This window comes from Gorilla gorilla, chromosome 2, assembly GCF_029281585.2.
Source record: "Gorilla gorilla gorilla isolate KB3781 chromosome 2, NHGRI_mGorGor1-v2.1_pri, whole genome shotgun sequence".
Lineage (NCBI taxonomy): Eukaryota > Metazoa > Chordata > Mammalia > Primates > Hominidae > Gorilla > Gorilla gorilla.
Window position 1 is genome coordinate 160,533,402 of NC_086017.1, and position 16,341 is coordinate 160,549,742.

The window sequence follows — 16,341 nt, forward strand, 5'->3', positions numbered from 1 at the left end:
GACAAACTCGGTAGGGCCATCCTAGCTCCACAGTTGTCTGTGGGGTTGGCCGAGGCCTCTGTTGAACAGCGTCAGAGTTCATCTGCTGCCCAGCCCTGCTTCTCTCACTCCTCTCTCCTCATAGAGATGATCCTGAGGGCACTCCCTGAAAGACAACCTGCAAGCTCATCTCCACCCAGAATCTGTTTCCCAGGGAAGCCCGTAGTCAGCACATGCCTTCTCCAAACCCATCAACTCACCTCCCGAACCCCAGGCTGCCCGACGACATTGCTGCTGCTTCCTATGGAATGCAGACAGGAACATTTCTGATCCATAAGTAACATGAATTTTTAAATTCCGATTAAAAAAAATCCCAACACATGTATAGGGCCTAAAAGAAATGAGTTAGTTCAACTCCCTGCTGCCAAATTTGGCAAAAAAAAAAAAAAAAAAAAAAGGATATTTCTCAGACCCTCTTGTGATACAATGGCCCTTTTCAGGACAAATTGATCTTTAATGATTTTGTTTACTTAAAAAAAATTTAACATATACAAAATTAGAATAATATAAAGCCCCATAGATTTCCCTCACCTGGCTCCAACAATTATCCGTGACCAATCTATCTGCTTTGATACCTCAACTATTCCCACATTATTTGAAGCATATTCCAGATATAGTATTATTTCATCTGTTTTTTAGTATCTTTAGAAGAGAATGAACACTTTGAAAAAACATAATCCTCATAGCATTATGTAAAATATTACACATTAGTAAAACAAGTTCTTTAATATCATCAAATATCCTTTCAGTGTTGAAATTTCCAGTTGTTTCGTAAATATTATAAAAGTTGTTTTGTTTATACAGTTTGTATATCTGAATCAAGATCCAAATAAGGTCTGTGTATCAAGATTGGTTGATAGTCTCTGAAGGTTCCCCTCGACCTACCTCTTTTTCTCTCCCTTTCTGTTGCTTTGTTGAAGAAAGCTGTAGAGTTTCCCGCAGTCCACAGACTGGAAACCTCTTGTATTGCTTAACATGCCAATTGGCCGTTGGACCTGGACGCTTCATCAGATTCAAAGTTTTTTGGTTCTTTTTTTTTTTTTTTCCTGTATTTGGCAAAACAACTTTTTATGTGGGATTGCGCTTTTTCATTAGGATGCACCTAAGGCCAAGTTGTTTTCCTTTTGGTAAAGCTCACAGCTGTGGGTGGCCAACGCCTGGGTACAATCATTCATTAGGAATTATGAATTTTCTCATTCTGTTTTAATTTATTAGCTGGATCACTTTTTATGAAAGGAAACTCTCCTTGTCTATTATTTGATGACCTGGAGACTCAGTTTGTATTAAAAAGTTAGAATAGGGCCAGGTGCAGTGACTCACCCCTGTAATCCCAGCACTTTGGGAGGCCAAGGTGGGCAGATCACCTGAGGTTGGGAGTTTGAGACCAGCCTGACCAACATAGAGAAACCTTGTCTCTACTAAAAATACAAAATTAGCCAGGTGTGGTGGTGCATGCCTGTAATCCCAGCTACTCGGGAGGCTGAGGCAGGAGAATTGCTTTAACCTGGGAGGAGGAGGTTGCAGTGAGCCGCGATCATGCCATTGCACTCCAGCCTAGGCAACAAGAGCAAAACTCTGTCTCAAAAAAAAAAATTACAATAAATGCTAGATTCTTTGCCTGGATTTACCAATTTTTAAAATAATTCGTTGGTTCCCCATCATCTACCCAGTATGACCAATTAATTTTCATTTTGTTTAACATTAGTATGAACTTTATGCATTCATAATGTATTTCATCATAGCCATTGCAGTTATTATCCTTATTGATGCTTAAGTTGCTCTGTCTTTGGTCAGTAGAAGCCTCTTCAAGTTAGTTCATGAGTCCTTTTGCCATGGCCCTAGTCATCTTCATACCTTTCTTGCTATGTGGTATTAATAAGAGGTGCCAGGCTCATCTTGTACATTTCCTGCCCGAGACCTGCAATCAGTCATTTCTCTAAGAAGTCCTGGTTCTTTTTGAATGGTATTTCAAAACCATCATATAGGCTCAAGGAGGAGTGCCCCGTAATTTTTTTAACTTTTATTTGAAATTTTATCATGTATATTTATTATTTTATTTATTCCACACAAATTATACGTAAGTACACAGTTGAAAAAAAAAGTCAAAGTAAAAAATTTTCCCACGCCTTTCCCATTCTACTTCCTCTGACAGAGATAACTATAGTTAGCAATTTGTTGTGAATTCTTCTAGAGTTTTTCTTAGATAGTATTGTTACCTAAATAAGACTAAGGCACTTAGGATTCCAGATTATATTTTAATCTATTTGGAATATTCAAAGAAACAGAAGTCTGAGAGAAAAATATAATGGACTGCAATTTATATCTTCTTTGGGATCAACAGCCAGAGCCTCCGCATTGCCAACTCCAGGGGGTGCTGTGTACATTCAGGTCTCTGTGACTGATGTCCCCTGACGTTTGCAACACAGCAAACCTGCTAACAAACCAATAGTACAATGAGCAAGGGGTATGAACACACAGAAGATGGTTCATAAATATACGAAAAGATGTTCAAATTTGCTTTTGACAAGACAGTGCAAAATAAAACCACCAAAATATTATTTTTCATCTCTCGGATTGGCAAGGATTAAAATGCTTGTTAACATACCCTTATTCAGTGCTGGTGGAACGACTGCATTTTCAGCAGTTTGGCAATATGTATTCAATTATAAATTTATTTGCTGTTGCTAATTTAAAACACTTCTAAAAATATACCCTACACATACACTTGAGTGTTTGGGAAATAATGTATGTATAAGGCAGGGTTTCTTAACTCGAAGTAAAATTCGTCATTTCCTTTAATTATGAAAGCAAGCAGGAAACCATGATAGTATCAGCCTATGCCTTTGTTACCAATAAAATCACAGATATTTTACATCACATTACAATTGTTGTAGATATTTTGAAACAGCATTTATGCTCATCCATATTTTGAAATTACAAGAATTTGATCCACTGCTAGATCTTATTAAGTTTTAATAAATAAGCACTTACATTTCTAAATAAATGTTTATATAAAGAATATTTTGATACCTATATATCAGCATAATTGGTTTCCTTTTAATCCTGAGGATTTTGCATGCACTTGAAAATATTTTATTAAGAAGAAATTAATATGCTTTACCAGACTGCCAAAGGGGTTCATGACACAAAATAAATTAAAAATTTACAGCATCGTGTATATAATAGCAAATGATCAAAGCAACCAAGAGTGGAAACTGACCAAAAACCAGTTGTACCTTGCTATAGTGAATACTCTGCAGCTGAAAAAAAAAAGGAATGAAGAATCTGCTTAATAAAATGAAACAACATCCAAGATATTTTACAGAGAGTAAAGCAGGATACAAAATAATTTATGTAGCAGGCTGCTACTTGTTTAAAAAAAATGAGAGAGTGAATACATACAAATGTCTGTTTGCTTGTATGTGCATAAAATAGCTCTGGAGGACACACAGGCAACTGATAATATTGGTGGCTTCTGGGGATGAGAACTGGGTGGTTTGGGGCTGGAGTGTTACGGAGACTTTTTCCTGATAAACCCTACAGGACCTTTAAAAATTTTGAACCTTGTAAACATATAATCTATTCAAAAATTAAATTTAAAAAAGGGAACACTTAAGAACTCCTTACTGGAGTCTGTACAGGAGATTCATACACAGCCCCAAGGCAACACCTGGTCGAGTCCTGTCTCTCCTCCTCTGTGGAGCCTCAGCCTGCTCTGCAGCAAGCCCTGTAGCTTCTATGCCCTCAATCTCCTATTCTGAACCCCCAATCATAACTTTCTCTCTAAGGCTTCTTTGGCTCTTGCCTTTTCCAACACCTTTAGCATTTTCTCATTAGCCTAGTCTAATGCAAAACAAGCACACTCCAGCCCTGTCCCTCTATTTTTGCTGCACACAAATTGTTACAAGTCAACTAGGCATTGGTGGAACCGTTCTTAATGGGCAATGAAGTATGTGAATATTCACAAGTGTTTTGTTTCAAATATTTTTTATGTTTTCATAATATAATTATTTTAAAATGAAATCCTATTCATAGAATGAGGGTAAATTTTTAGTTTGTTGGTCACAAGTGGGGCCTAATCACTACTAGTTGTAAGAGGGCATAAATATTATGGGATTAGATCACTAAAATATTTCATCTTCCCAAAACTCCTCTGATAAATTTTCTACTCTTTCAAAAATGAAGCCAAGTTTCAGCACAGTACAGTGATGACCACCCTTATCCAATACATCTTTGGCAATATAGGGTACATTTATACTATAAAAGTAAAATATTTTGAAGAAAACGTTAATGCCAAGCCCTGAGTGATGATACTAGCATGAGTAATGATTGCCAAAATTATGCAAGTTTCAAAACAAATTTAAGCAGGGTTTATAAATATTTGTTTAGAGCCTTATAACAAATGCTGACTCTTCTTGAGATTTGGGTCAGCAGAAGGAAGCCTGCTATATTTTTGGAAAATATTTTGTTTAAAAGGTTCTTTGTGTGATCAACAAAACTATAGCAAGGTCTTTCCATAAGAATCTGCATGAACAAATAATTTAAAATTAAAATAGAACCTTATTATTTTTACGGTGGACTCTGGGAAAATATCTGAGTTCTCAACAGAAACTGCCAGTTTGTTTTGAGTGAGAGATGTGTTTTCTTTGGAGTCATGAACAGGATGAAGAAAACTGGGACAACTGCCAAGACTGGGCTTTGGGTATCTGCATGCTGCAGAACAGAACAGGGCAGCCAGTGGATGTGGTGGGGGTGGGATTTAGAGAGGAGAGGGATAAAATTTCCTGTGGCTTCTGAAGAGCTGAATAACAAGGTCAGTTATTAAGAAAGGAATAACTGGTATTTCCAGCTCCTTTTCTCATTCATGACACCTAGTACAAAAGTTTTCCCAGATTGCGTTCACAAAGGAGGGGCATGGAGGTTAAGTCTTCAGAGTTGAAGACACAGAAGCTACCTAATTTAAGGAAACATTTGATTTTCCTCAGGCTAGGAGTGGGGAGTGTGCACAGGAATCAGGCAGGTTTCTGGAAGGGCCTTGGCTCCTTCATACACGTGTGCTGGCCAGGAATTATTTTGGGATGTGCTTTAGAGGCTCAACACTTAACGCCAAGCTCACAGGAGACATTGAGATCCTGAAGGTCTCTGTGAACCTGTGTGTGGTCAAGGAGTGGACCACCCTGAGGTGCATCTCTGGTCTGGCTGGAACATATGGCCTGTCCAATGCTTTCAAACACTGGTGAGCCACCGAAGACTCTGACAAGGAACCTGCAAGCTTCTGTCACTCCAAACACTAGGAGATTTTTGGATGAACACCAAAGCCCCCAAATATTACTGAGATTGAATTTTCTACCATCACATGAGTGAAAGTACAGAACTAATTTTTCTGTCACATTTACACACCAGAAAGTGGCACAGTGACATTCGTACCTGCTATATTGGAAGTATTTCTATGCAGTCAAGTTTAAAGTTCACCTTCCCTGGGCTACTACTGCTCCCATGCAAACACACATGCATGCACACACTTCTATCAGCATCTTAGAAGTAAGATCGGCTGGGGCTGGCTAACCTCCCTACTCTTCTTTACATACCCCTCAGTCTTCATGTTGCCTGTCTCATTTGTCTCCTTTTACTTGTTGGCCTCGTTCACTTTTCATTCAATTAATTCTGCAGAAAATCTAAAGAACCTAATATTTGCCTGTAACTCAAGGGCATAATTTCGGTCTCAAAATGGTCACGGTCTAGAGTTTGATGTTGAGTCGAGGGTAGAAGGGTATGGTGGGAGGACATGAGAGCAGTGCCTGCCCATGGAAGGAGGACAGGGGATTTTAGCAGTACAGAGGAGTAGGTAACCCAATCCGGAAGAAGAGGAGGGGCCAGATGAAAATTTTACAGGAAACTGATGACTTAGCATTAGCAGATCTTAAGTTGCAGAGAGTAAATAGGGACAAGAAGAGCATTCTAGGGAGATAGATTAGTCAGGAAAATTCTTGGGGACATGAAAAATATGGTCTGCTTCCTGAACCTCAGAGTTTAGCATTGTAAAAATATAAGCTCCAGGGGGAGCAACCAAACACTCTTTCTCCCCATTCTTGTGCGGTTTCTAAACATGCTCTACAAACTACCCTTAATAGTCATCTAACTCATTTTTCCTCCTCTCAAGAGTCTGCCCAGTGTGGATCCATGTAAGAAGCAGCAGCAAACCAAGCAAAATGATATCTAGCAGCAAAATGAAAGAGTAAACTAGACTGTTGGGAGAGTTTTATCAGACAATTCCTGAGCTTCTCCTGCTATATAGGATTAATCAATATATATTAGTCAAATGCCTGGACCCTTTCATTTCTGTACCTAGATTAAGATTTGTAATATAATCGTTTTCTGAGAACAAGCATATATTAACAGATGTTACTGCAAGAAATATATTATCTCATGTGAACAGATTGAATGTATAATGTAGTGCTTGTCAGTTGAAAATAAAATTATGAAATTATTTCATGCATAATTTGATTACCTAGGCTGACAGGACACAGAGAGTTAGGTCAGGGCATGGATTTTCACATAAAGACAAATGTTGTTTTCAGACTCAATGCAGAAGTTCTTCCTCAAGGTAAGATCTTATCGTTGGCTAATTCCTCCACATAGATATTCCTTCCCTTTCCACTTTATTCTGTCTTAAACTGTCATTCCTTTCAGGAAATGTCCCATGAACCAAACTCATTTTGTTTTCAGCACAACGCTAATTTTGCCAAGAATAAAAAGGGACATCATTTCTATGAATGTTTATTGCACATGTGCTATCTGTCAAGAATTCATTCAATCAAGTAAATAAATGGAAGAGATGATGAAATGAAGGAATTGTTGCCCTAACATCTCTCTTCCTTAAAAAAAAAAAAGTTTTGAAAATTTTGTTCCTAGGGAATAATTTAAGATTTTCAGTGAATGTCTTTTTAGAGCAAGTTTTTAAAACTTTTATTTGCACTGTAGACCCATGTGGTAGCAGAGCGATACCTGTACCCCTCTCAGAGTAATGTTTTTAAAGGCATAAAATAGAATACATAAGATTCTATTTGAAATAGACAATTGAAATAGAAAAATAATTATATGGAAATACAATTACCAAAATGACTCTTAAAACTTCATTATAAAATAACATATGTGTGTTTCTTAACATATTAAATAATAAGATCCAGCTGCAAGTCTAGTAGCTACCATATTTTGAAGTTGTGATGAGTGCAGAGGATAGCTTCAAGATACAGTTGTGCATTGCTTGATGGTGAAGGATGAGGGTACATCCTGAGAAATGTGTCATTAGGCGATTTTGTCACTGTGCAAATATCGACAAAGTGTACTTACACAAACCTATGATGATATAGCCTACTACACAGCTGGATGTATAGTATAGACTATTGTTCCTAGGCTGCAGCAAGTTACTGTACTGAATACTGTAAGAAATTGTCACACAACAGAAGGTATTTGTGTATCCAAACATAGAAAATGTACAGTAAACATATATAATCTTATGGGACCACTGTTGCATAAGCAGTCTGTAGTTAACTGGAATTTTTATGCAGCGCATTACTATATTTAAAATTATGTGATAGGAAAATATATTGTATTTATATTGGTGACATACTTATAGGAAGAGCTAATAATTGCCATGGTTTGGAGTCTAAATTCATAACTGAGAGAAATGCTAGAGGTTCAGGAAATCAAAAACAGGAATTTTTTTCTTCATCCAGGCCCATGGACTGCCTGAATTCTATCCCTGGACCCAAAGAACCCTTGTTTTCAGGGGCCCAAGATCAACATATTGACTCAATTTCTGCCATTAATATAGAGATGACCCTAATGCGATCAATTTCTTCACAAGAATGCAAGGAGCTTCTTAATCCCTGATTATAAGATATGAGAAGGAAGAGGAGGTTTACTATTGTGTTGTCCCTCTAAGATGCTTCACCGCAAACTCATTCTGCACTCTCTCCTACCATAATCCATTCTAACTATTTCAGAATTTACTTTTTAAAAAGTTTTAACCCAGAGGCAGCCCAGAAGAATGAAACAACCATGAGCTTGACAGAGGCCTCTTAAGCCCCAGCTTCATCTCCTGCGTGACCTTGGTATGTCCCTTAACTTTGATTGTCAGTTTATTCACCATAAAACAGGTGCAATTATGCCTACATAGCAGTGTCATAGTGATGTTTAAACATGATGACAGTTATGAAAATGATTTGTAAGCGACAAAGAGCTGTGCAGTCTTTTCTATGTCTTTTTCTCACTATAGTACAGGACTATGGGATAAGAGAAAGGCAAAGCTAATGACAGTACATTAAGGAAGAAGAGCCCAGGTTTGATTGGTACAGAGCATGAGAAAAGCAGAGAATATTCCCTACACATTGGAGGATCTCAGAACTTTTTTCCCTGCTACTTCATGGCTATATAAAAGCATTCTGCCCCACCAGCCCTCACAAGAACAACAAAAGTCCACGTTTGCTTTAGCCACCCAAGTGTTCATCCTTCCATCCACCCACAGTCATGAGAGGATGTTAGAAATGGCTTTGCAGGTGCCAACCAATTGGAATTACATGGGCAAATGATCCAAATAGACATATTAATATCTCAAAAGACAGACAAATGACCACAAATATATATATGAAAAAATTCTCAACATCATTAATCATCAGAGAGATGCAAATCAAAACCACAATGAAATATCACCTCACCCCTGTTAGAACGGCTATTGTGAAAACAACAAAAAATAACAAATGCTGGCAAGGATGCAGAAAAGGGGGAACCCTTATACACTGTTGGTGGGAGTGTGAATTAGTAAACCCATTGTGGAAAATAGTGTGGAGGTTTCTCAAAAAACTAAAAATAGAACTACCATATGATCCAGCAATTCTACTATTAGGTAGTTATCCAAAGGAAAGAAGTCAGTATATCAAAGGGATATCTACATTCCCATGTTTATAGCAGTACTATTCCCAATAGCCAATGTATGGAATCAACCAAAATGTCCATCAACAGAAGAATAGAAAGAAAATGTGAGATACACACTGGAATACTACTTGGCCATAAAAAAGAATAAAATTCTGTCATTCATGGCAATATGGATGAGCCAGGAAGACATTATGTTAAGCAAAATAACCCAGGCACAGAAAGATAAGTACTGCATGTTCTTACTCATGTGTGGGGGCTAAAAAAATTCTGTGCTAATAGAAGTAGAGAGTAGAATTTTGACTATTACAGGCTGGGAACAGTAGGGGGCTGGGGAGGTTGGGGAGAGGTTGGTTAACAGATACAAAATTACAGCTAGATAGAAGGAAGGAATTCTGGTGCTCTACAGCACTGCAAGGGGAATATTGTTAATGATAATTTATTGCATATTTTTAAAAAGCTAAAAGAGGATTTTGAATGTTCACAATACAAAGAAATGATACATATTTGAGATGATGGATGTGCTGATTACTCTCATTTGATCATTATCCATTGTATACATGGGTATCGAAATATGACTGTATCCCATAATATATACAATTATTACATGTCAACTAAAAATAAAAAGAAAAGTAAAAAATAAAAATTCAATCATGTATACATAGCACTCAAGGGCACATTTGCTTAATCCTTAGAGTGACATTTTGTTCAGTGCAAAAGAGTGATGCAAGAAGTTAAAAGCAATGTGCTGGGTATACTCCTTACTAATAATACGAACAATACTTCTATTTATATAAAATTCTGTGGTCTTCAAAGCCCTTCTAAATGTATAACCAAAATGTTGAGAAAAGGCTATATGGTTGTTACATTTACTGACCAGAATTGAGCTATTTTGTTTGATGCTTAAAACAATGTTTGATATAGGTAGAGAAGGTGTTTTATTACTTCATCGTTATTATTATTATTTTACGACTGGAAAAACTAAGAGAGTTCAGATGGCTTGCCCAGAATCCAGAAAAAGTAGCAAGACTAGAAGTAAACCTATGTCTCCAATCCTAGTACCTTTTCTCTCCTAATATATCACACAGTTTCTAAGATAATTGTGAAAGGTGATTGACTTGAAATCACTTGTTTACCTTTGAAGAGAGATTTTCTTTCCAGATCTCCAGTTGCCTGTCACTAGCCCTCTGTCAAGACCCTTGGAGTCATGACTAACAGGAAGGGAGCAGGTGGCAGCGTGGCCACCTGCCATGCAGAAAGACTGGGTCACTTCCTGTTGGTAAAGGGTTTCCTGGTTCAGGTTTGTTAGGCATTCTAAAATGGAGAGAAAAAAAAATGCACCTCTAAAGCACATGGAAAAATAAACACCAAAGTCAATGTTTTTGTGTTCCAAATGAAAATGTCACTCTAAAGAGAATCAGCTGTTATTTTTAGAAAGAAAGAATAAAATTTCAGCTCTGTATACCAAAACTATAGCCTCATCCATTAGGGACACTGATGTAGAAGCAAGTAGAAACTATCCAAAGTCTGCAGTTCCTACCTGACTAGGTAATGCTTAAATAAATAATCCGTTCCCATCATGCAACTCAATGTTTAGCTGAGTCCAAACATACTGCTGCCAACATTTTAAAGTCAACAACGATATCTAAAATAAACATAGGCTGACTAACACACACTGGTACTTTAATGAAAATATATTGTGAAATAGCTCCTTGCCAATAGAAGTTCTTGCGCTCTTTCTTTGGATAACTGTGGACTATTCAAAAGAATGTTAAGCCACCTATATTTTTTTAATTAATTAATTCAACAACCTTCCCCCTTTTTCGAGCACTTACTCTTAAGAATTTGAAGGATCTGAGATTTTAGCCTATTTTATCCTATTTTGAAGCTATTTGTTAGCTTGCCAGTTTCAAAGGAGCTGGTAGAAGTCATGAGATTCTTGGGTCAGAGACAAGTGACTTTGTTACAGCAGTAGCAGTAGCCAGTGTCAGCATTTGAGAGGAACTCTGAGCTTAGGGAAATCAGGCCTTTTACACCGAACAGGAAGCATGCCTACTCACTACTCTTGAGACACTTTTTCACTCTTCCAAGGTGGTTTCCTACACAAACACCCTTGAAAAATAGTCCAGAACAAAGTCAGTCAATCCCTTTACTCATGAGACATGTAGAAATGTAAGAAATCCAAGGAGAATTGTCTCCAGACACTTACTCTCTACCAGACATTGTAATAGATGCTAAACATACGAAGATAGAAAGAAAGAACATGCTACCTAATTCTTGATAAATATAATAGTGCTAATAAATTCAACTATGACATTAAACTCTCAAGTTCTGTCCATAGAAAATGTGGGAAGTTCAGTTTGTTTAGTAACCCTCTTTAAATTCTTCTAATCAAGAAAATTGGTGAAGTATTCACAAGGCAGAAAGCCTGCCTTTTCATCACCAGCTTGTTTGCCAGTGAAGTGCTGAAGTACTATGTGTTGGCAAAATGGGACTGACGCATTACAATTACATTAGAGTGCAATATCTCTGCACTTTCCAAAGTTTTCAGTCTGTGGCATAATGATCAAGATGACATAAAGGCAAAGGTCACTGGCAGGGGAAGTAGATAAGAAAAAAGTGAAAGCCTATAGAAAAATATTATCAAGGAAACCTTTCTTAATTGTACTGATAGGACTTTGCTATAAAAGAAATTAGAATTAAGCCACACCAAAATTCAGACCAAAACACCTGACTCTAGCAAATGCATGAGTTACAAATGCCTTTAGAATACAATTTAGAGGTGCGTTTTTCTTTTTTTTCCTAAAACAAAACAAAAGGGATACATGTGCAGAATGTGCAGGTTTGTTACCTAGGTATACGTGTGCCATGGTGGTTTGCTGCACCTATTGATCCGTCCTGTAAGTTCCCTCCCTTCACCCCCCACCCTCCACCCCCCACCGCCCAACACGCCCTGGTGTGTGATGTTCCTCTCTCTGTGTCCATGTGTTCTCATTGTTCAACTCCCGCTTATGAGTGAGAACATGCAGTGTTTGGTTAGAGGTGAGTTTTTCTATGGGGACTTGAGCATTATTACCAGAATGAATTTTAAAACAAAATTTTAAAATTCCACCGAAAATATACAGTCTGAGCTCTGAAAAAGACATAGACATGTTACCTAAATCATTTCAACTTCAGTTAATTCTTTATAATGCCATTTCTCCCATTATTCTGATCCAGCTCCCTTTAGGCTCACTCGGTTTTTAACAAGGAACTTTTCAAAAGTAAATTGACTTCCTAGGCAGACTTTTCCACAAGTGAGAGAAAATTCTGACCTGACAATATGGATATTTCAGATTCTTTAATAGCACTCTTTTTTTTTTCCATTCCAAATTAGTTAATTGGCGGTTTGATTTTTCAATAAGGTTCTTGTGAATTTAGTCAGCGTAAGCCACTTCCATCAGAGTCTTTCTCCTGGGTAACATGAAAATAACTACTGGATATTTTGAAGATGCAAACAAACTGTTGAGAAATACTTTGTTCCTAAGTGGACTCATGCTGAGGCTCCACTGACAAGTGCAAGTCCTCTGGAGACTGAATGGCTTACCTGATGGCTGTTCTCCCTTTGATTTTTTTCAATATAATAATAATTTTGTCTTTTTCCTTTGATTTTTCCATGAAAGTTAAAATTTAAGAACCTGTTGAAGATCTATCTCTAGTATAGTACACAAAACACCATTTCCCACATCTGAGCTAATATTATTCTCTTGGGCTACCTACAAAACTGGCAATTTCTGTGTAGGGTAGCATACAGTCATGTCTGTAATTCTTTGATCTGTCACAGGTACAGGAGTTCCTCTAAGATTATAGATGTATGTTTATAAAACTGGTAACATATACTACACTTGATTTCAGCCAAAATGCTGAGAAATGATTTTATATATGTGTATATATGTATGTACACACACAAATACATATATGCATATATAGGATTGCCAGTATATATATAAATATAGTATTTTGAGACATAGTGAAATAATATTGGATAACAAAGACCTAAGTGGAAATACAATGTATGTTTAGATTATTTAAAATAATTTAATAATAGTAAATAATTATCCCCAAATTAATTTATCATCCTGAACTATTTGAATCATTTAGCACTTAGGAAATTTTTTAATTTCCCAGTATTTCGGGAACTTTTCCCAAGAGTATTGATTCCAGTGTACTTTGATTGTGAGGAAATGCTGTGAAACAAGTCTTGTTATCTCCATATTCAGAGGCATCCAATGTTGTGAGTGTTCTTAGAAAGATTATAAAAGTCATAAAACTTACCACTGTGAAGAGAATTAATAAAATACTTCTATAATATCTATTGTCTGTGTCTGAAAGAGTTAATGCTAAGGGTAATGTGGCTGTTAGGTGGGGTTCTGAGGAAATGGTGGGAGAGGCCCTGGTGAGGCGTCTCCATGAGAACCTACCCCACAAACCCATTCACTTACCCATAGCAAGAGATTTCCAGAGCAAAGCCTCCTTGGATGTGTAAGGAGTAAGGAAGGAAAAATCAAACCAGTGGAGCCAAATTTGCTTCTCTATGATTTCTTTTTGGGTCGCCATCAGTCAGAGGTGTGTGCCTTTTCCCAGCTGTCAATAACCTGAGTCATAACAGAAGGAAGATAGCAGATCACCCAGAGGAGGTGATGAGCCATAGCCAATCAATTTTTGCAGGAAATGGTGTGGGCATTTGAAGAGAGATTAAACATGCGCACAGGAGCCAGGGGGAGGTCTGGTGTCTACCCCTTGAATGGAGTTTCCAAAAGTTGTACATTTTACAAACAAATGTGGCACATGTTATAAGGCTTAATGTTTTTAGGAAACGACTTTGATATGACAATCGTGAAGGCTATGATGAAAAGACAAAACAGAAAACAGTGTAAAAGTAGGAGCCTGACATTACAAAGAATGACACCTTTGTGTGTTGCTCCCCCAACAGCCAGCACCAGGCCTTGCTTTCCAGCCAGCGCTACTGCAGGTTTGTACTCTCTGAAGTTAGACGCTGGTTATTCCCCGGAGCAAAGCAAGGGATATAAACAAAAAAGAAAAAAGAAAAGAAAAAGGAAGAAAAGAAAAGCACCCATCCACCTGAGTTAGAATCTTAGCTGCCATTCTCTAACTTGACTCGGTTACTTGGCTGAGTCTCAGTTTCCTCACCTGCAGGATGGAGTTTTTTAAACACCTACCTCCCAGAGCACTATAAAAATTTAATAAAATAAAGTTTGTGTCTCAGCTTGGGTTCCCAGAAGAGACCTGAAACTAGGACTTGAGTGCGAGTAGTTTATTTGGAAGGTGAAGGGAACACTCAAAGAGGAGTGGGAGCTCAGATAAAGGAAAGGAAGGAGCTCTTCAAAGGAGCATTAGCCGAGCCTGGGCAACATAGTGTAAACTTGTCTCTACGAAAAAAGATAATAAAAAAATTAGCTGGGTGTTGTGGTATATGCCTGTAGTCCCAGCTACTCGGGAGGCCAAGGTGGGAGGCTGACTGTAGCCCGTAAGATAGAGGCTGCAGTGAGCTGTGATCGTGCCACTGCACTCCAGCCTGGGCAACAGAGCAAGCCCCGTCTCAAAAAATTACACAAAAAAACTATTAGCAAGCCACCTTTCCCTGTGTGTTACTGGAGCTTAGAATATCACTAATAATTCTTTGAAAGAAGGAAAAAAGTCAGAAAATATATATGCATATATACAAATACACATGTATATTTGTTCATGCAAAAAATATCTTTAAACACAAAAATGTGTTAGAGAGGTTGCCTCTGGGGAAGAAAATTGGAGGACAGGGAAACATGAGTAGGAGGCATACTTAAATTTGCTCATATCACCTCCCATACCTCAAATTTTCCGTGCTTATATATACTTTTAAATTAAGAAAATTGACAAAGTTTGCTAATACTGATTTTTCCCTAGCCTACTCCCTTTTCTTCATTAATCTTGAGGTTCATTACCTGACAAACTCAGTGTTATAGAATAACTTTTAAAAGTTTTAAATGTGAAGCTGGGCTGAGTGGCTTGCATCCCGTAATCCCAGCCACTTGGGAGGCTGAGGCAGACTTGCTTGAAGCTAGGAGTTTGAGACCAACCTGGGCAACATAGTAAGACCCGTCTCTATTTGAAGAAAAAAAAAAAGAAAGGAAGAAAGAAAGAGAGAGAGAGAGAAAGAGAGAAAGAAAGAAAGAAAAAAGAAAGAAAGAAAAAAGAAAGAAAGAAAGAGAAAGGACGGAAGGAAGAAAGAAAGAAGGAAAGAAAGAAAGAAGAAAGAAAGAGGAAGGAAGAAAGAAAGAAAAAAGAAAGAGAAAAGTAAGGAAGAAAGAAGGAAAGAAAGAAAGAAAGAAGGAAAGAGAGGAGAGAGAGAGGGAGGGAGGGAGGGAGGAAGGAAGGAAGGAAGGAAAGTTCTATATGGGAAACAACCCAAATGTCCATCAATGGATGTATGAATAAACAAGTCACGATCTATATGAGGGAATATTATTCGGCCATAAAAAGAAATGGAGTACTGACACACAGTACAATGTGGACAAACCTCAAAAATATGCTAAGTAGAAGACATCAGACACAAAATTCACATATCTTATGATTCCATTTATAGAAAATATCCAGAAGAGGTATCCACAGAGATCAAAAGCAGATTTGTGGTTCTTAGGGACTGCGGTTAGGGGAGAATGAGGAATAACTGCTTAATAGATATAAAGTTTCATTTGGGGATGATGAAAATGTTTTAGACTTACAGGTGGTGGTTGCAAAATACTGTGAATGTACTAAATGCCAGTAAATTGTTCACTTTAAATGGTTAATTTTATGTTACGTTAATTTCATCTCAATGAAAAAAATTAAAAAGTCTTATAATCATAAAAGGAATAAATCGATGCCCACTTTAGGTTTAAAGAACAGAGGTTTAAAAAGAAAGAAAAGAGACAGGAAAGAAGGAAGAAAGGGAAGAAGGGAGGGAGACACAAAGAAAAGGAGAAAGGACCACTCCTATATCCACCATTCAGGGAAATTCATCATTAATATTTTGAGTTAATATTTTGGTATCTTGGTATTACCTTGCAGTCTGATAATAATAGTCAAATATATTCCAGACGCACAATGCTTGGTATTACACAACCTTCCAGTCCTTTTTTCTCTACACAAATAAACTTTTTTTAAAGAAAATAAAACATGATATTATGTTGTCTATATGTTTACATCTCCTGCTTTGTTCATTTAATATAGCACAGGTTTTCACATCATTAGTCTTCCACATGATGTTTAATTCTGTATTGTACTCCAGAGCATAACATACTATAATCTATTCAACTAATCCTTTAATGTTAGATGTTTAGGCATGCAGAGTTA